Below are 21,956 nucleotides of genomic sequence, written 5' to 3'. Positions count from 1 at the left end.
ATGACCATTCGCAAAAATGGCAATTCGTAAAAATGACTTTTCGCAAAAATGGCTTTTCGCAAAAATGACATTTTACAAAAATATCTTTTCGTAAAAATGACAATTCGCAAAAATGAGTTTTCGAAAAATTGACAAATCGTAAAAATGGCGATTCGCAAAAATGACAATTCGTAAAAATGGCTATTCGTAAAAATGGCTATTTGCAAAAATGACAATTCGCAAAAATAGCTTTTCGCAAAAATGACAATTCGCAAAAGTGACATTTCGCAAAAATGACTATTCGCAAAAGTGCAGTTCGGTAAAATGACATTTCGGAAAAATGACATTTGGGGAATAATCATGCGTCCCGCAAATAGGTTACAGTCCCGAAGGGCTGTTTCAATTCCATCAACAATATCTCGGTTTAATTGAACATTATTCTTACAGCAAATTTCGGAAGCTTCGTTTTGATCAACAATAAATAATTGTCCAAATGAAGGAGTATCGTTCCTTTCTGCATACAAAGATGTATGCATACAAATAAATTTTGTAATATGAGTGGAGGAGCAGGTAGATCTTCAAGAATGACTTCGCCATGTTTACAACAATCATGAAATGAATTTTTTTTATTAGATACTCTTTCTGCTTGGAAATGTTTAGCATTACAATGCTCACATGAAATGTTCATCGCACCAGCAAAATGTTCTTCTATATGCGAGACTGAAATACTGTCAGAGAAATTTTGATTCTGTGCAGAATCCCGTTTTTTTGGCTATGAGTTTTTTGATAAGCTACATTTTTTTGACGACCGGAAATATTAGTATTTCCTAAATTTGCTGTAACAGTTACATTATCTTTTGACAAAGATGTAGTAACAGTTGTAGAGGATTTTTCTGAATTTATATTTGATTTTGACACTGTAATAATACTGTCCTTTGTTTGAAGTGATTGAGGGATAAGAATTCTATTATTCTTTTGTTTTTTTTGTCGAAACTTTCTTTGATAAGCAGCTTTATTTTAAAGTTTCATGACTTGATGTTGTTCTTCTTCCTCTAAAGAACGTATTATTGATCTTTTTTTTACTTGATTTTCATTTTTTAAATTAGTATATTTTGTAACATTTCTTGAATCATTACAGTCATCATTAGTTTTTGATTTTATAAATAATATTCACTGTTAACTTTATGTTCACAAAGTTTTACATAAGAATGATCACGTGTAATGTTCATTTCATTACAATAACCCATCTCTATATGAGGCATTTTACGTGAAATGTCCTAAGTTGAAGTTTCAACTTCTTGAAAAAAATTGAAACTCGAGGAATTTGTTGTTCTATCAAGTAGAAATGTGACCCAAAAAATATTTTTGATTTTTTCGAAAAATTGGAGGGGGTAGAGGGGGGCCAATTTGACCAATTTTGCCAACATCGGCTACTTTGTGAATTTTTTCTGAACATACTTGTAATGGGAAATTTTTTTTAGAATATGTTTCTGAAAGGTTTTTTCGTCCTCTTTCCAATGGTGTATTTTAAGTTTTAATATTTTAAAAATTTACCCTAATTTTTGATGATTTATATTTAATTTTCAATTACCCAAAAATCGGTCCGTTTTTTTTTTAAATAAATTATTGCAAACGAAAGCTGAGGTTTCTTCCTATCGGCATGTAAATTTTCAGAATGCCCTTTTTTTTGTTTTTGAGTTATTGAATTTCAAAGAATAAATTGCGGCGCGCTGCGTCGCGGTTGCACTGAGCCGCGTGGCAACCCATGGCAACTAGCTCTATATAAGTACCTGCTCCTCTCTCGCAAAGACATTCACAGTTATCCCTCCACTGTGAGATACGGTAAGGGAATTTTTATCAGTCTTTCACCTTTGTTTTACCAGAGGTGAAAAATTAAATTAATATGTTCTATTAATTTAAAAAAATATATATTTTTGAAAAATATATTTTTCTAAAATAAATTTTTGAACAATATATTTTTTAAAAATAAATTTTAATTAATAATTAAACAAAATAAATTTTCAAAACCTTGGTTTTTTGTTGGCTGCCAATAAAAAATCAAGCTTTTGAAAATCGATTTTGTTTCCTTGGCAATTCCTTGGCAACTAATAATGGCCCGATGCTTGGCTACCGATCATTAGCAATAGCGTGATCATCCCAAGTTTAAACCATTGGTGGTCCAATGATGGTTGCCATTAATGTTCCAATAATGGAACGGAGTTCGCCAAGCATGGCCCATTATTGAACCAATCGTTTACTTCCCATTGGGTACCGAAAGTATTAAAAAACATTGTGCTGCAAACTTTTACTTTTCCTGAAGTTAAATTCAAAAAATATTGTCGTGATATGTTCTTAGTTATTTTATTCCCATTGGAACTCTCTGCATTTTGCCGAGGTTCGGAAGTCTCAATCATTTTATCGATATAATCCCACTGGCGTGTGTGATCGCCTAATTGCCAATATTCGTTGAACAAAAGTAAACGGTCTTCAGAAGTCACTTTACTTGAACAATTAAAACGACATGAAGTACACATTGGACCCATGGCTTTTGGTAAACTTGCACTACTATTTTCATCGTCTTTTAAACTTTGACCCAAATTTCGTGCTTTTTTTGAAGCATTCGATTTCCAATTTTCGGAATTCGCTCTACGTTTTCGCGTTCGTGTTTTTTCCTTTTTCTTCTCATTGCTTCCTTCAATCACATCATCTGCAGGATGTAATGTCACAGATTGGTCTATTAAAAAATTAACTTATCAGTCAATCCTTCATTAGAATAAAGTTATTTTTTCAAACAAAAAAAAATTGTATTAAAAATATTAGAATTTATATTTAAAGAATAATAATAATGCCTAAATTAAAGATTAATTGCTTTACCATTAATTGTTTCATTTTCTGTATTTCTATTAGATTCTTGAGAAGAACTAAGAACTTCGATTTGAGATAAAGATGGGTATGACGGAGATTTATTTTGTAGAACAAGATTAATTCTAAATTGCTCTTCGTTATCTATTTTCATTATAAAATCAAAGATATGCTTTTTTAATATTTACGTTTATTTATATATTAAGTTTAAAACAGGAATTTTTTAAAAGATTTCACTTGAAAAATTAGAAGCAATGAACATTTTATTACTTATTATGTCAGACTTAAAATTAATATAATCCCTCGTATAATCCTACTATTAACAGCTTCAATATCGACATTTCTATCAGGATCTTGAGCAAGACTAGAAACTATGTTTCGAGAAATATCCAAATATGTTGCAGGTTCATTTTCTAGAAACAAATTATCTCCAAATTGTTGTTCTAACCTCCATTCAGGACGCAGAATGTTAAAATGATTTGCTGAAATAAATTTATTGGTCATAAGGAAACAAAACGAGTTTTTATTTACTAAATCATATATTTTAGATATTGTAAAACAGCACTTACAGTTAATTCCGATTCTAGAAATACAATTTTTCTACTTTAATCAATTAATCATAAGTCACTCAAATTGTTAAATTGAACGAACTTACCTTGTGAAGTTCGATTTAAATTGTATGAGCGCCTCCTCCGAATAGATCAACTTGTAGTTTCCCTAAGTTATACCATTTTTGTCACATTTTTAAAGTAATTAAAATTAAAAATTTGAAGATCACACAGCTCCTTCACGCCTATATTCCGGTTCGTTGTGAATTTTTCATTATTTTAAAGCATTGCCATAATTATTAAATTTTGGGTTATTTTTTCTTAGAAAATAATAAAGGGTGTATTGTATCATTTAGGGTGGGTTTGATCTATTCGGAGGAGGCGCTCATACAATTTAAATCGAACTTCACAAGGTAAGTTCGTTCAATTTAACAATTGTATTTCGCGCCTCCTCCGAATAGATCAACTTGTAGTTGTTTAAAGTAGCAGAGTTCCATTTTTTAATATTTTATTTTAATAAGAATAATAATATAATATTTATTTGTTTAAGGATCCAACGATCCATACAAAGAGGTTACAAATCCGTTGCTTTCAATACAAAAATTAAACAATTAAAATATATTTCATTCCTTTCCATTCAAACACAAAATTACAAACTCCTAGCTTTACATGCATATACAGACAAACAAAATAACTGTTATTAAGCTTCATTTAAGTGATATTTAAAATAAACTATTAATGAAATGATATATATTTTTGATTAGAGTAACGTCAGTTTTACTTAAAATTTTAATCCAATAATTATTTATTTCTTCCAGGTCTTCTGACTCTGTAATATACTTATTTCTTTTTAACTTTAAAGCCTCACATTCAATCAAAATATGTAATATATATTCCTTTTCTTTTATGTCTACACAACAAAAATCACAGAAAGCATCTTCCTTTAAGCTTAAATATTTTCCCTGTACAATAATTCTAGGTTGGTACTTATTTAGCAATTTAAGTTGAGCAAAAACGGCTACAAATTTATTAGGAGCTTTCAAATTAAAATATTCCTGTGGTTCATTATATGTTTTTAAATAAGGATAAATACAAAGAGAAGAGGAAGCGTAGATCCTTCCACGATCTTCTTGAACAGTTTTTTCTTCATATTTTTTTATCCATTTTAATTTATTCTTTTGAACTGATTCAAGGTCGAGTGAGTCCCAACTCTCCCCCTCCTCTATAACATCAAATAAATTACTAACTTGAAGCGCCCAATTAAATCTTACTTTGCTTTCCTTACTTTTACAAAGCTCTCTCAATCTCAAATAACATAATTTTGGGTATCTATCGTCTTTCATTTTAAAAATTTTTTCTATCCAATTAAGTAACAAACCAAAGATACGCACCGACAATCTAGAGCTCCCAGTCTCGACTCTTACAGCATAATTCGGGGTACATTTTGGAAGATGTAGCAACTTTTTAAAAAAGGTGGTTTGAATTCGCTCTATTTGTTCAAAATATCTCAAGCTCCAAAGCTGTGCTAAATAAAACAATACACTCGTCACCATACTTTGAAAGAGCTGAACATTTGAGCTCCAAGGGAGTGTTTGCATTTTGTGTATTAGTGACAAGGTAGAATTCGATGCTAAATTCGCTTTCAAAGCAAACATATTCATTGTGTTCACAAATATCGCTGATTGACTAAAAATCACTCCCAAGTATGTATAACTTTTTACTCTTTCAATCTCGGAATTTCCATACTTGAAAACTAAACCCTTATTATTCTTACTGTTTCTTCCCCCCTTTTTAAAATCATGATCTTAGTCTTGTCTATGTTCACCTCCAATTTTTTAATTTGACAGTACTCGTGGAGCGCAAGAAGAACTTTTTTCATTTCACAGGGAGAATCCGTCAGGAGTACAAGATCGTCAGCATACGCTAAAATAATTATCTCCGTTTTGTGGTCCAACGACACCCCCCTGATACCCCTATCAATTAAGAACTCCTCTAGATCTGCCAAAAACAATGTAAACAACGTCGGACTTAAGACTTCACCTTGTAAAATTCCTCTTGTAATTTTAACAAATCCAGAGGAGTCTCTATTCCCTCTTACGGACACATAAGCTTTTGAATACAAGTTCTCCAAGAGTCTGACGAATTTCGCGCCACACCCCATCGAGTACAACCTTTCCCACAAAATTCTATGGTTTAAAGAAGGGAAAGCGCCCTTAAAATCCACAAAAAGTGCATAAACTTTTGCCTTTTTAAAATATAAACGGCTTTGTATTATAGAATTTAATGTAAAAGTGTTATCTAGGCAACTTCTTCCACGGTTGTCTTCAAGCACTTTTAGGTTTACCTAAAATGAGTCAAAATTGTGCTAACGCAGTTTTATCTGGAATCGGCGCAAGATTCCAAATTTTCATTTCCGAAAATCGTAGCTGATTCTTTTTCGAAGAAAAACCAAAAAAACATATATATATATGGGCAATTCCACGTGAGATTTTAGTCGACCTCTTAAAATCGGCCCAAAATATTTTTTTTTCTATTCTGTATTGAAAAAAAAACAGATATGTATTTTTTTATTTTTGTTTAATTGTCCAAATTTTCGAGTTATGAATTTTCGAAAATTTGGACTTTTAATTGTAGACCTATATTCAGTAGCTTATAAGTCCGAAAATATTGAGTTTAGGAAAAAGTTGTCAAAAAATGAAAGTTTTAGTTTTCTTTCGACTTTTAAAAAATGTAAACAAAAAATTTTTTTTTTAATTTTTTTTTATAAACAAATTAATTTTTTTTTAAATTTTTTATTAAAAAAAATTTTTCTTTTATTTAAAAAAAATTTTTTTTTTATAAATAAATTAATTTTTTTTAACTTTAGCCCGGATTTTTTTTATTTTTTTTAAATTTATTTATTCCTTATAATATAGAGAAGATTTTCCAAAAAATCCCGAGGTGGGACTGATGTGTTGAATGAGTTTTAAAACATTTTCAAAAATTACTTGCAATCATCACAGTGGGATTTTTTTTACAATTAACTTCTAAAATTGTCTATACAGCGTAGATCCTTTAATTTAAAAAAAGAACTCTTAAATAGATTAAAATTATACACTGTAGACAGTTTTAAAAAGTTAATTGTAAAAAAATCCCACTGTGATGCTTGCAAGTGATTTTTGAAAATGTTTTAAAACTCATTCAACACATCAGTCCCACCTGGGGATTTATTGAAAAATCTTCTATATATTATAAGGAATAAATAAATTTAAAAAAAATAAAAAAAATCCAGGGTAAAGTTAAAAAAAATTAATTTGTTTAAAAAAAAAAAATTTTTTAATAAAAAATTTAAAAAAATTAACAAAAAATTTTTTTTTTACATTTCTTAAAAGTCGAAAGAAAACTAAAAGTTTCATTCTTTGACAACTTTTTCCTAAACTGAATAATTTCGGACTTATAAGCTACTAAATATAGGTCTACAATTACAAGTCCAAAATTTCGAAAATTCATAACTCGAAAATTTGGACAATTAAACAAAAATAAAAAAATACGTATCTGTTTTTTTCGATACAGAATAGAAAAAAAATATTTTTGGTCGATTTCAAGACGTCGACTAAAATCTCACGTGGAATTGCCCATATATATATATGTTTTTTTGGTTTTTTTCGAAAAAAGAATCAGCTACGATTTTCGGAAATGAAAATTTGGAATCTTGGGCCGATTCCCGATAAAACTGCGTTAGCACAATTTTGACTCATTTTAGGTAAACCTAAAAGTGCTTGAAGACCACCGTGCTTCCCTTTCTAAAGCCCGCTTGCCATTCAGGGAGAAGATGAGATCCTTCCACCCAATCTGTTAGTCGCTTTGATATAATCTGTGTAAAAATTTTTAACTCGTTACTGACCAGAGCTATCGGTCTATAATTCTCGGGATTACTCATATCATCTTTTTTATAAATCATTCGAATATCAATTTGCCCCCAACTTTTTGGTACAACTTCCCTCTCAATTATTTTATTGAACAAAGTGTTTAAATACAATATCATGTTTCCCGGCAAATTTTTTAAAAATTCATAACTTACCCCATTAGTCCCTGCCGCTTTTCCATATTTACATTTCTTTAAACTTAGAAGAGTCTCTTCCAGAGTTATGGGTTCACTAAGAAAAGGATTATTGTCAGTCAACACAATTGTGGAGGGAATTCCAATTTCCTGTAAAGGATAAATTGACTCAAGATAATTTTTCCAAGTTTTTAAATCAATGATTTCTCTATTCACGGTTTTAGGTTTAAAGCTATTAACTGTCCTCCAAAATTGTGTCGAATTCTTACTTGAGGTTAATTGACTCACCACAAGTCCCCTATACGATTCTTTTTTATAAATAATTAATTTTCTATATTCTTTTCTACATTCTTCGTATTTTAATAATATTGATTGATGAAATTGAAGTTTTTTACATTCTTTGAGTAAACTTTTAAGTAATCTTTTTTTCTTAAAACATTCTGAATCGTACCAGTGCCTGCCGTAAGTCCCCCTCCCATTTGCAACAACCAACATACTTGATTCTTTTGCAGCGTTTCTTATTGAATTCACCAGTTTTTCAGACATATCATCGATAGATGTCAATGGGCATACATTACTGGGATATTTGATGACTTCCCTGTAAGTTTCTACATTCTCTTGCTTCCATTTTAACTTAAATATTTTTGAGTTACTATTACCGTTATATGTATTTTTAAAAATATTAGGAAACAAGGAAACCACTACAGGGAAGTGATCAGATCTAGTGGGAATGTGCAAAACTTCAAAGTCTCTGATCAGTTGAATACCCTCAAAATTCGACCAAACAAAATCAAGAACAGACGAACTACCCTTATCAGAATATGTTATCTGGGCTGGAATATCACTCATTGTTCTCCCGTTCAGGACAAAAAATCCATTTTCTTCAAATAATTCAACTATGATTTTGCCTTTTGTATTTTCTTCCTGGAGCACACTTGATCTAACCCCACTCAAATGGGAATTTTCAAATATGGAATATTCTTCAATTTGATTTAAATTTCCTATTTTAGAATTAAAATCTCCCCCTATAATTACTACATGCTCTGGATATTTAAGAGATATTTCATATAATGTTTTATCTAATTCAGTGAGGAGTTTTTCAAATTGTTCGCTTGGACTAATGTATATTAAACTTATAATAATATTTAATTTATTACTATTAATTTTAACAAAAATATAATTCTCTTGTCTTTCTATCAATTCCAATTTATATATTAAAGCGTTTACCATAATAATAAGACCCCCTCTTGCTCTGCCCCTTCTAAACTTACGAACTGCTTCGCTGTGAATCACTGTACAGTCCCCACTGCTGAAAGGAGAAATAACATTCGGTGTTGTAGTAAGCCACGTTTCACTCACACAAACTATATCCTCTTCATGCAGGTATTTGTACAAATCTTCTATGTTGCAAAATCCTCTAGCGTTCCAGAAAACAATCCGGGGTGAAATCTCTGAAATCAGTTGGCTGCTCCTGCATTGGGATCTGGATCTTTTACTCGTGTTAAAAAATAATCCTTAATTGTGCCTTCATTTTTTTGGGTTTTAGTTTTTTTCACTTTTGGTGAGAGAATATCTCTTATCAATTTTGAGTTCCTTCCCCTTTTTCGGCTGACAGTAGAAACTCTAGAAGATGATGATTGTCCACCCTCAGATTCATTGCCATCCTCATAATCTGCATCTTTATCTGCTGTTGAGGTATCAATTGAAGCTTCAATTTCACGAAGATCATACAGTTTACCATCAATACTTAGTTTAGTCCCTTTCACAAAGGCTACTTTTCCTTGTTCATTTAAAATGTGTTGATATTTTCTTAACTCTCTTCGTATTGTTTGTTGTTGTGGTGTGTAATCATTAGAAAAGTAAATACTCTTGTTCTTAAGAGTAAGAGCATTTTGAAAGATTAGCTTCTTACAATTAAAGTCCTTAAAATTAATTAAAAGAGGCCGAGTACCCTCATTTTTTCCTAATCTGGTTATTTTTTCAATCTGGTCTTCTCTGATTAAAATATTACACTCGTTCAACAATTTCAGGACCGCTTGTTTTAATTCTCCATTGACAGTCGGTGAGTCTTCAAGATTATATAAGATGATATTCTTATATCTTTCTCTAATGAGGACATCTTCCATCCTTTTTTCGAGGTTTTCAATCTTTTTTTCCAGGCTCCTATTTTTTTCTTCTAAAGATTGGCAAATTTTCCTGTTATCTTGCAGATCTTTTAGGAACTTTTCATTTGCCAATATCAATTCCTTAATATCTCCAGCCATTATGGTCACATTTTCTTTAGTCTCTTTAACCACATTTTGCACTGATATTAAGAGGGATTTCAATTCATCATTTGTCGTCATGATAAATAAAAAAAGAAAGAAATCACTTTCCGTAATTTTATAAAATGATTTAATAAAACTTTATATCATTTTACACTGTTACATACACCACAAGACTATTGTATACAAAACGAACGACGAGCAAATTATAAACACGTCTGTCTCAAACGAAAGCCAGATTTGAACTCCTTAATAAGAATATTACAACATTTATTAAGTTCACGAATCTCTCGTGAACTAGTATATCACTTTTGGATGGGACACAAAATTTCAAAATTTTCATTCACTTTTGATTAGAAATGGCGAACGTCAACGAAAAACTGAAACAAAGTTAATGAATTTTTGATAAACTGTTAATAAAGAGTAGTTCGTCAAAAGTAGAGGTACAAGTTCACGAAAAAATCGTGAACTCGCGAGTGTCAGTAGTATGCGCAGTTCGTAATGCGCATCAAATATGGCTGATCAAGCATTCATCATTCAGTCGGTGTCATCGGTGTTTACATTCGGGAAAATTCTTTGATGAAAGTTATTATTTAGAATCAGTGTTTTTTATTACTTAGTGAATATTTTTGTTTGCTAATTTCCTTTGTGAAACAAATAATTCATAAAATGAATTAAAAGTTACGATAAGGGACTTTTTCTACTTTGCACGGTCCTGAGTTTTACAGCAGACAAAGCTAATCGTTTCGTTTGTCGAAGGACAGTGTATCTAGATTTAGCCGTGGCGGTTAGTTATGTTAGAAATATTATGTTATAGGGTATAGGTACTAGGTTCGAATCCCGTGAAGCGAATTACGAATTTTAATGGCGATAAAATTGTGTATTCTGTGTAGTTGGGTGCGTAATAGGCGTCAAGTTATCAAATAAAGTGAAATACTATAAAAAAGTAGTGTCTGGAAATTATTTTTTCTTGTTTTTAGCATTTTTTAAAAGTTCACGAATTTTTCGTTAACTTTGACGAAAAGTTCGGAAACCGTACTATGTTTCTAGTGAAGGAGTTGATGAAATTTTGACGAACTGTGTTTGTTGATTTTCAAGAATTTTGTGTCCCATCCAAAAGTGATATACTAGTTCACGAGAGATTCGTGAACTTTTTTTTTCCGTGTAGCAAACTGACGATTGTCGGCAGTAATTTTTCTGTCGTAAAATCTAGCGAAAGTGTTGGAGTTCTCAGTCCAACCTGCAGTTTTTCTGATAGTATCAAGATCTACGCCTAATCTTTCAGCTGCAGAAGTTGCAGTATGACGTGTGCTGTGAGAAGAAAAAATTTCTGTATCTATTCCGCAAGTTTGTAAAACTTGCTTTACCCAACGACTTAACGTTTGTGAAGTTACTCGTTTGTAAGGTTTTCGATGTGAGATAAAGAGAATTTTTTCAGATTTACGTAAATTTTTCGTCTTTTTTTTAGGTAACAAATAATAGTGATGTACGTCGAACCGAGAAATGCTCGACATCGTTCGAATATTCTCGTATCGAACGCACTTCAAGTAGTCGATATTATAGATTCTTTATTGTTTTTTATCGTCTCGTATTGACCGACAAAAACGATAAATGTCAACGAAAATATTGTCATTACGTATACGAAAAAATAAATTCGAAATCTAATATTATTTATGCTCGACTATTTTAAACAATATGTCAGGGAGCGAACCATTAAAAAGACCTAACTTTCCGGAGGGTGAAAAAGAACAGCTCAGGTATTGGAATAGAAAAAACAATTTTTACTAATTTCATAAATAAAAAAATAAAATTCGTAATAATAGTTCAATAATTTATAAATTAACAGTTATTAATTAATAACTTAAAAGCTTAAGTCTTATATTATAATTATTTATTTATTCAATATATACATATATATTAAAATTATTTATTTATAATTTAATTATTAGTAAGCTCTTTATTGGTTTGTAATTTTTAGCACTGTCGAAGAAAGCAAAGGAACAGTATTTCAATCTAAACGTCGAAAACATAATGCTCTACCGCTAGAAGAGTCGTTTGATATTTTATCAAAGACGATTGCAAAATGGGAAAATGCAAATTGTGTGCGCCGATAAAAGAAATATTGATTAAAATGAAAGACAGTAATACTACTGGTCTGATGCGACATCTTCGCGAACATCACAGAGAGACATTTGAACAAACTTATCCGGAAAAGAAATTAGCTTCTAAATCGAATCAACAAGTAATAATGACATTTTTCATAATATGCAAAAGTAATTCTAAATTTAATCTAAACAACTTTAAACAATATTTTCCTCTTCTCAATACAAATATTATTTAATAATAAGAAATGGCTAGCAAAAATTTAATTCAATCAAAATTTAAATTAAATAATGAATTAGAATCTTGTTTATTTTTGAAAAATTTTATTTTTAATTTATTATATTTTCATTTTGAAATTCCTTTCATATTTAGAAATTCTAACAATTAAATTTTAATTATTTAATATAAAATCCCGCTCATTGAAGTAACCAAAAAAATAAATACCTATATAAATTTATTTAAAAAATCAATAAAAATATAAAATATAAAACGTAAAAAACAATTCAATTAAATATAAAATAAACAAATAAATAAAAATAAAAATAGTTATTTAAGTATTAAATATTAAATATTAATATTTATTAATTATTAATTAATTAATAATATTATATTATCTAATTAATATTTATTAATTATTTATTAATTTAATTTAATAATTAAATTATTTTTTATTTATTTTAATATTTAAATATTTAAATATTTTATTTATTATTTCTGTATTATTATACACTTACTATAGGTTTTCGAGCAAGGGGTCTTCAATAAGAAAGTCGTGGATTGGATAGCAAAAAAATATTTGCCGTTTGCATTTTTCAACGATACTGAGACACAAGATATATTTAATTACTTAAATCCACGTGCTGAATTGCCTTTCAGACACGAGCTTCGAAATTTAACTATTAAAAGATATGCTGAAATGGAAACAGTCGTTTTTAAAATGTTATGCAAGAGTCCCTCAAAAATTTCCGTTACTGTAGACGGCTGGACATCAATAAGCAATCGTTCTTATTTCGGAGTAACAGCGCATTTTGTTAATAAAAATTGGGATATCTACACTCTCTAACACTGTTCTTTATTCCTTCCCATGGAAAGCATTCCGGAAAAGAAATTGCTGATGTTTTCTACAAATATTTGGAAAATTACAACCTGCAAAATAAAATTCAAGGTGTCACAATGGACAATGCTGCAGCAAACACAAAATTTATGACGGAATTGGCAAAATTAATGCCATTTGATGCTAAGGAATCAACATTTTAAGTGTTACGCGCACATTTTACACTTAGGTGTACAAGACTTTTTGAGCAAATTAAAACTTGATAGTTTTCATCAAGGTGAAAATGAGGATGATTACGATGGCGAAATAAACGAGGAAAATGATGATGAAATGTCTGAAATTATTTCAAATTCCGGTGATAATGATGAAGCTGAAACGCACGAAAATTTGGATAGAGAAGTTGAAAAGTTTCCTCTTGCCAAATTACGAAATTTGTTTAAAAAACTGAAACTTTCAGAACAATGGCGTAAGAAATTAGAACATTGTTGCAGTTTTACTGATGAAAAAATGTACATTCCAAATATTGATATATGTACCAGATGGAATTCCACTTTTGCAATGATTGATTCTGCACTCAAAATGCAACGTTCGTTGAGTTTATTAACAGAAATGAATAAAGATTTAGAGAAATATAAAATTTTGGAATCTGAGTGGCTATTATTATCAACAATCTTTGAATTCTTAGGTTATTTTAAAGAGCTTACAGAAATTCTAAGCGGAGAAAAATATGTCACTTTGCCACTAACAATAATTGGTTTTAACTTACTTGTGGACCGAATTACTTCATTTATTGATGAATTAAGAAGCAAACGTAGTGAAGATATGACTTGGACAGACGATGCTATTCTATTTGGATTAGAAGCATGCTTGGAGAAATTTTATTAATGAAACACTACCAGAAAAGTAACTGGATTTACGGTGCAGTTTTGTTATTAGATCCAAGACATAAAGTAGAAGCATTTAACAACACAAGTTGGGAAAAGGAGATGAAAAAAGATTGTTTGCAAAAATTCGAGTCCGTTTATAAAAGTCAATACTACAAACCTAAGGTAATTTATCAGTAAATATATAAATTAATTCAAATAAATAAATAAATTCAAATAAATAAATTCAATAAATAAAATATTTTTATTATAATATAATAAATAAATTTTTTCAATAAATCAATAATTTTTTTCAAATTCAAATAAATTCAAATAAATTTAATATAATTAATTAATTAATTATTAATTTTGTGAAATAATAATTATTATTTAATAATAAATAAATAAATTTTTATTTAATTAAATAAATAAATTTTTTTTTCAAATTCAAATAAATTGAATATAATTAATTAATTATTAATTTTGTGAAATAATAATAATAATTATTTAATTGAGGGGCTGGATGCTATAATGTGTTACGCGTGAACACACGGCCAGTCAGTTGGGTCATGGAGAGAAAATTTTGAAGTTGTTCAAAATAAATTTAAAATTATTGTTTCTTGTTCAGAATGTCAAGGCGAAACTTTTTTTCTAATAAAATTTTTTTATATAATTTTTTGTTTTTAAGTAAATTGAGAAAAGCGTGATTTTTTAACCTAAAAAATTTTAATGAATTTTTGACTTCAACTCGTGATTACTTCGTTAAATATTAATATTTTTCCACGAAATTTACACACAATATTCTTCAAACTAGTTCAAAAGTGAAACAATATTTAATAATTTTTCAAAAAATTCTATGTCTAAGTAAATAATTATTTAAATAATTTTGCCGGAAAAATGATTATCCTATTTTCAATTGGAAAAGTTGAGTGACGAATTTTCGTTTTCGGAAAACTTCCAGTGACTAAAATGTTCATCAATATGTTAGGAAGTTTTTTGGAAAATTTTTCGTCATTTGATAATAAATTAAAGAAAATAGAGCAATTTTAACAGTGTCGCGCTCTGCTGTAAAATTACGGCGTGGCCGCGCACGTGTGGAATGGCCGCCATTACAAGACCAATGTATACAGTGAGTCAATGTTTACGTTTACAGCAGAGCACGACGCTGTTAAAATTGCTCTATTTTCTTTAATTTACTATCAAATGACGAAAAATTTTCAAAAAAACTTCCTAACATATTGATGAATATTTTTGTCACTGGAAGTTTTCCGAAAACGAAAATTCGTCACTCAACTTTTTCAATTGAAAATAGCTGCATCATTTTTCCGGCACATTTATTTAAATAATTATTTACTTAGGCATAGAATTTTTTGAAAAATTACTAAATATTGTTTCACTTTTGAACTAGTTTGAAGAATATTGTGTGTAAATTTCGTGGAAAAATATTAATATTTAACGAAGTAATCACGAGTTGAAGTCAAAAATTCATTAAAATTTCTTAGGTTAGAAAATCACGCTTTTCTCAATTTACTTAAAAACAAACAATTATATAAAAAAATTTTATTAGAAAAAAAGTTTCGCCTTGAAATTCTAAACAAGAAACAATAATTTTAAATTCATTTTGAACAACTTCAAAATTTTCTCTCCATAACCCAACTGACTGGCCGTGTGTTCACGCGTAACACATTATAGCATCCAGCCCCTCAATTATAAATAAATAAATTCAATAAATAAATACATAATTTTTATTATAATATAATCAGGGTTGCCACAAATATTTAATTTTATTTTTCCCTTATTTTTCCCTGATTTTCAGACAAAATTCTCACTTTTTCCCTAACCCTAAAAAATATTCTGATTCACTCTAAAAATTACTATAAACTCAAAAAAATGTTCTATTTCATTTATTTACAAATTTCATTAATTGTAAAATTATTCACAAACATCAATAATTTCCTTTTTAAATAAATATTTAATCATTATTATTTTTTGTAGGAATTTAAATTCTTCAATACATTCAAATTCAAACCTTTTTGAAATTCAACAATTTATAAGAATATCATTACAAAACATAAAGAAGGCCTTCTTCATCGCCTTGTTCATGTTTTGTTATAATTTAAATTACCATAAAATTTTTCAAAAAAAATTTATTATTTACAAAAATCCTAAAAAAAGTCTTCGCAAAAATTCAATTATTTTTAAAAAATAGTAAATTTTCTCAAAAAATTCAATTATTTGAAAAAATTGTAATAAAATTCATTGCAGTAATTTAATTATTTTCATAAATAATAAATTGATTATTCGGTAATTCATTTTTTAATCAATTTTTATTAAAAAATGCTAGAAGAATTCAATTATTTAAATTAAAAAATAAATCCTGCTATGAGTTTTATTATTTATGAAAATAATTGAAAATTTGCCCAAAAATGTTAATAAAATTTTTCTAAAATAATTGAATTTCGGTGAAGAATTTTATTATTTATAAAAATAATTGAATTCATGAAAAGAACTTTGTTAAATTTTTTTTAAATAATTGAATTTATGCGACGAATTTTATAAAAATGTTTTTAAACAATTTATATTTTTCGAAAAATTTTATGAAATTTTGTATATTAAATAATTGAACTCATGTGAAAATTTTATTATTTATGAAAATAATTGAATTATTTTAAAGAAATTTATTAAAAATTTTATAAATTATTGAATTCCTGTGAAATTTTAACAAAAATTTTATTCAAGTTTTTAAAAATAATTGAATTTTGCAAAAGAATTTTATTATTTATAAAGATAATTGAAATTTTGACGAGAATTTTTAAAAAATTTTTGAACATAATTGAATTTTGAAGAAGAATTTTATTATTTTTAAAGATATAATTGAAATGACCAAATTTTTTTAAATTTTTGAATATAATTGAATTTCTGCGGAAAATTTTATTACTTTTGAAAATAATTGAATTTCTGAAATTGCTTATAACTTTTCCAAAATTCAATTATTTTTAGTATTTTTAACTTAAATTCTTTAATCAATCTAGTATTTATGAAAATTGTCAAATTGATTCATTAAATAATTTATAAGTCATAATTTTATGATAATTCTTCTAAAATTAAGTAATTTAAAAAGAAATTATTGCCTGAAATAGAAAAAATTCAAGGTTTTGTAATAAAATTCGTAGTAATTTCACAGTTTACGAGGCAAACAAAAAAAACATCAAAATTGAAAGTTTTCTCATGAATTTTGAAAATTCAATTTTTCTAGTACTTTTACTAAAAATCCCTGACTTCCCTAACCTGTGGCAACCCTGTTAATATGATAAATAAATTTTAATAAATACATAAATAATACTCATACATTTAATTAAACGTAAATATAACTATTCGTTAAAACATAAAAATCACGTTCTAACTCGTCAATATAAAAAAGATTTTATTGAGAAAAAATATTTTTTTATGACAATTTCCACATATATCAAAATTAAAAATGAAAAATTTCATCACGTGAAAGGAAGACATTTCAACACACTAGTTCAGTGTCAACTGAAATAAATTAAAATTTGCTATTTCGAGAAAGTCAAAAGAATCAAGATAAAGAAAAAGTCAATGAACTAAATGTAAACACAGTTTTATCATAGAAGGAGCAAGTTGTGTTATTGTTGTGTCATTATAGACAAGAGTCTAAACGTCTGAGAAGAGGAAAAAAGGTTCTGTTTAGAGTGAAAATATCTTCCTTTCTATTAATAGTGGAATGATTTGTTTTTATATGGATCATTTCAGATATTCGTCGTTTTATAAAATTTGGTTCATTGTCCAAAATTTTGTCATTTTCCCAATCGAAGTCATGATTACAATTAATTCGATGGCGGTAAACTACAGAGTTATCATTTACTTTTTTATGTTCATTTATGCGAGTTAACAATGACCGTTTTGTTTCACCTATATATGCTGCAACAATCTTTACAGTCAAACTTGTATACAACATTTGTTCTGTCCCATTTTTTAGATGCATCTTTACCAAGTCTAATTATAGAATTGGAGTTTTTATTAATAAGTGGAATTGCAGTAAAATGAAACTCTTTGAGAATATTTGACAACTTAAAGAAACATTTTTCATTGAACGGTAAACAAACCTTCGGGATTTGACTGTAAATACTAATTTTATTTCGATTATTGTTATTATTATTATTAACCTGAGAAAATTTTATATGGTTTATACGAATTTTTATATGTTTATCAATAAAATCCAAAGGATAGTTATTATTTTTTAAGATGGATCTTATCTTCTTTAGGTTATCAAAATGAAACTCATTGTTGGACAATGAAATCGCTCTATCAACCAGATTGTATACAATATTCTTTTTTTAAGAAGAAAGAAGCTATCAATTATCCGAATCAAATTTTTACTAAATAAATTAAATATCTTAAATAAATCTCTATAAGCTCTTAGATTTCATATGTATCGACAGCACAGCTGCCCGAATACAGAAACCTGCTTAATCTGAAAAATATTTTCGAAATTAATTAATAATTTCAAAATTATCAAAGAATCCAGAAAAAACGGTAGCATGGTGGGATACGAGCCCACGACCTTTCTATTGCCGGTAGACTGCTCTGACCACTGAGCTACATGCACCCCGAGATTCTCCGAATTCTTTGACATATACTATCCCTTCCTACGTTATTTTAATGATAACGTAGGAAGTTTCTTAAAGATGGTAAGCCTAGTATTTCAATTCATAGGCACTTATAATTATAGAAAGTGAATTTACATATAAGTGAATTTAAGTGAATTTAACATATGAAATCTAAGAGCTTATAGAGATTTATTTAAGATATTTAATTTATTTAGTAAAAATTTGATTCGGATAATTGATAGCTTCTTTCTTCTTAATATTTAACTGCCGAATGATAAATTCACTTTCTATAATTCTTTTTTTGTTGGATTGGATGATCTGAAAAATAATTAATGAGTCTATCCGATGAAGTCGGCTTTTGATACCAATTTGTGACAATTTTGTTGTTTTTTCTAGTAAGTTTTAAATCAAGAAAATTAATTGAGTTATCCTTTTCTTTCTCAATTGTAAATTGTAATTTTTGATTGTAGGCATTAAAAGTATTGATGACTAAGTTGACATGTTCTTTTTTTATAGCTAATATTGTGTCATCAACATATCTAAAATAAAAAAGGGGGACACAATTGTGCTCCTCCTTTAATTTTGTTAAACAATCAGTTTCCAGATCATCCATGACAATGTCTGAAACGAAGGCTGAAATTTGTGAACCCATCGGTGCACCCGAGGGGCTGTTCACTCTCGAATACAAGATTCGCAAGGGAATGATTATTTACGAATACAAGGAAATCCGTGAAGAATCCGCCCGAAATTTAAGAAATCATAAGGATTCGTCTTTTACGAATCCAAGCGATTTCATGTGAATCCAAGATTGAGAGAATTCGTCCCCTACGATTCCATGTGAATCCATGCAAATAATAATAAATTTTCAAATTTTTGTTGAATTGGATTCTGAGTGATCAGCCCCTCGGGTGTACCATAAATTTGTCGATAGAATTTTTCACCAAGAGAAAAATAGGTGTTGTTAAATACAAATTTAGTACAGTCGATAATATCTGAGAAAGGAATCTTACATTTCTGTCTTATAGAATGAATACGATGATCTAAACTCTGAATGACCAGTTCACAAGAAACGTTTGTAAACATAGAACTTATGTCGAGAGAAATAAAAGTATAGTTATCGTCCATAACAAGATTGCTCAGTTTATTTTTAAGTTTTAAACTATTATTAATATGTGAACGAGGTGGAGTAATACAATTTTTTAATGAATTATATAATATTTTTGCAAGAAAATGTGTTGGACTGTTTATTAGAGATATAATTGGACGAAGTGCAACATTTTCTTTGTGTATTTTTGGAAGTCCATATGCCTTCGCTAATACAGTGTCAGTCAGGGTCAATTGATTGGGATGGTAGTTTTTGTCGAGAAATAACTATTTAATAAATACTATTAATATATTAGGAAGGATCTGATACGCAAAATGCAAGTAACTCCTCAGTGTCTGTTCCTGATTTTGAGACTCCAAGGAACGAAGAGAAATCCCTGAACTTGCGAGGGTTTTTTCAAAATAAACAATCACAAAAAAAAGTTAAAAAGAATTATAGTTCTCAAAATGAATGGCGCAGAGAAATAGACCTTTATCTTTTACATCCATGTGCAGATGCAGATGAAGATATCTTAAAATGGTGGCAGAAGAACCAATTGTTATACCCAACGCTGTCAGAAATGGCTCGGGATTTATTTAGCATCCAAGCAACGTCAGTTCCGGCAGAAAGGCTTTTCTCTCGTGGTTCTCTTACGATTAGAAAATCGATTGATCGATTGATTCGATCAAATTTTTGATGTGCATAAATTCGTGGGTTAGTTGCTCTTTAAAAGATGAGATACAAAAAGCACTAAATTCTTAGATTTTGAGTTTCGCAAATTTTTTTTGCAAGCATTTTATAATGCTTCAAAATTTTCAATTTCGTTGTTAATGTTATAATTAAAAATTTTATTATAAAATGTTCATTAAATTGATTATTGTAAAATTTTGCAATAAGTCTTTTGCAACTGTTGTAAAATGAATAAAAAGATACAACAATTGGCATTATTAAATATATATTATTTTATTATTAATATTTCTTAACATTTATTTTTACCTAATCTATTTTTTATATAGATATTTATAAATTAGAAATACAAAATTACATGTAATTAAATTATTCAAAATATTTTCTTTTAATTTTGGACTTGAAAAAATTTGTAACTAGATATATTATTATTTAAACTGTCTCATTAAATAATCAATTTATTTTAATTTTTGTTAAACTTTTAAAATAATTAAGCATTGTAATAATGTAATATAATAATTTGTTTTTATAAATTTATGAATAATTCATTTTATTAATAATAAGTGACGAATTATTTACCGAAATAAAAAATTTTATTTACGAAAAGGATTTTAACAACGTAGATTTGAATTCAATATTTTAAATTAAATTTGACAAATCATCCTTTTTTGAACCACCTTCAGTTCATTTAAATATAACTGTGATCGACAATTTGTCGAGCTTGTCAAATCGAGAACGATCAGATCAATATTAGTGTTTAGAAAAGACGATCAGTTCTCTCGAACTCTCAATTTCTCGATCGTTTTGTGCGACGTACATCACTAGAATATAGAAAACGAGAAAAATATGATTTTCTTACCTTCCTAGATTTATTGCGTTTTTAACAACAGTCTTTTCGCCGAGATTCCAAAAATCCTCATGGGGGATCCTCTTTCTCCTCCATATTTATTTCTTGTGGAAAAATAATTTTTGTTTCCGTGTGCGTCATTTCATTTCATTTCATTGCGGAAGTTTGCGCAACAAGCGAAATCTTTTCTCAAATCCACATGATTTCCAAGCTTGTTAGAAATGATTAGGGTTAAATTTTTAGCGATAAATCGAAGTGTCGATGTATTTAAATGAGCTGCAAAATTATTGGAGATACTGAAACTTCCTAACGTTACCATTCATCTTACTGGCAGATGAAAAGATCTATAAAAGAAGAACAAAATAATTCTATAGGTATTATTGCATCATAACATTCGCAGGAATTCTATAATTTTTTTTATATAACTTTAATATAATTTCTCGAAAGAATTCAAATATTTAAAAAAAAAATTTAATTTTGTATAAGAACTCAATTATTCTCCATACAATTTCAATTAAATTTCTCAAAGGAATTTAATTATTTTCACAAAATATCTTATAAACTTGTTCAAAACAATTGAATTATTTTCAAAAATTTTAATAACATTCTATGCAAAAATTTAATAATTTCAGATTCAAATTTATAAAGAGTTATAAAAATTTCAAAAATTAATATAAAAAGTTATCAAAAATGTTTTTATAAATAATTGAATTTTAAATTATTTTTAAACATTTTAATAAAATTCTTATCGAAATTTGAATTATTTTCAACAATTATTAAAAATTCAATGATAATTTAGCATTTGAAAAAAGTTTTTGATAAAATTCATAAAGAAAAATTTCAGAAAAAGTCAATTATTTAAAATAGAATTTTAAGGAAACTTTTCTCAAGAATTTAATTATTTTCACAAATATGGAGTCAAAATTTTCACTGGAATTCAAGTATTTTAAAATATTTTAATAAATTCCTTTTTAGGAATTCAATTATAATGTAAATAA

Source organism: Leptopilina heterotoma, unplaced genomic scaffold, assembly GCF_015476425.1.
Source record: "Leptopilina heterotoma isolate Lh14 unplaced genomic scaffold, ASM1547642v1 Lhet_121, whole genome shotgun sequence".
Classification (NCBI taxonomy): Eukaryota; Metazoa; Arthropoda; class Insecta; order Hymenoptera; family Figitidae; genus Leptopilina; species Leptopilina heterotoma.
The sequence above is the reverse complement of the archived record's forward strand: the minus strand, read 5'-3'. Positions refer to the sequence as shown.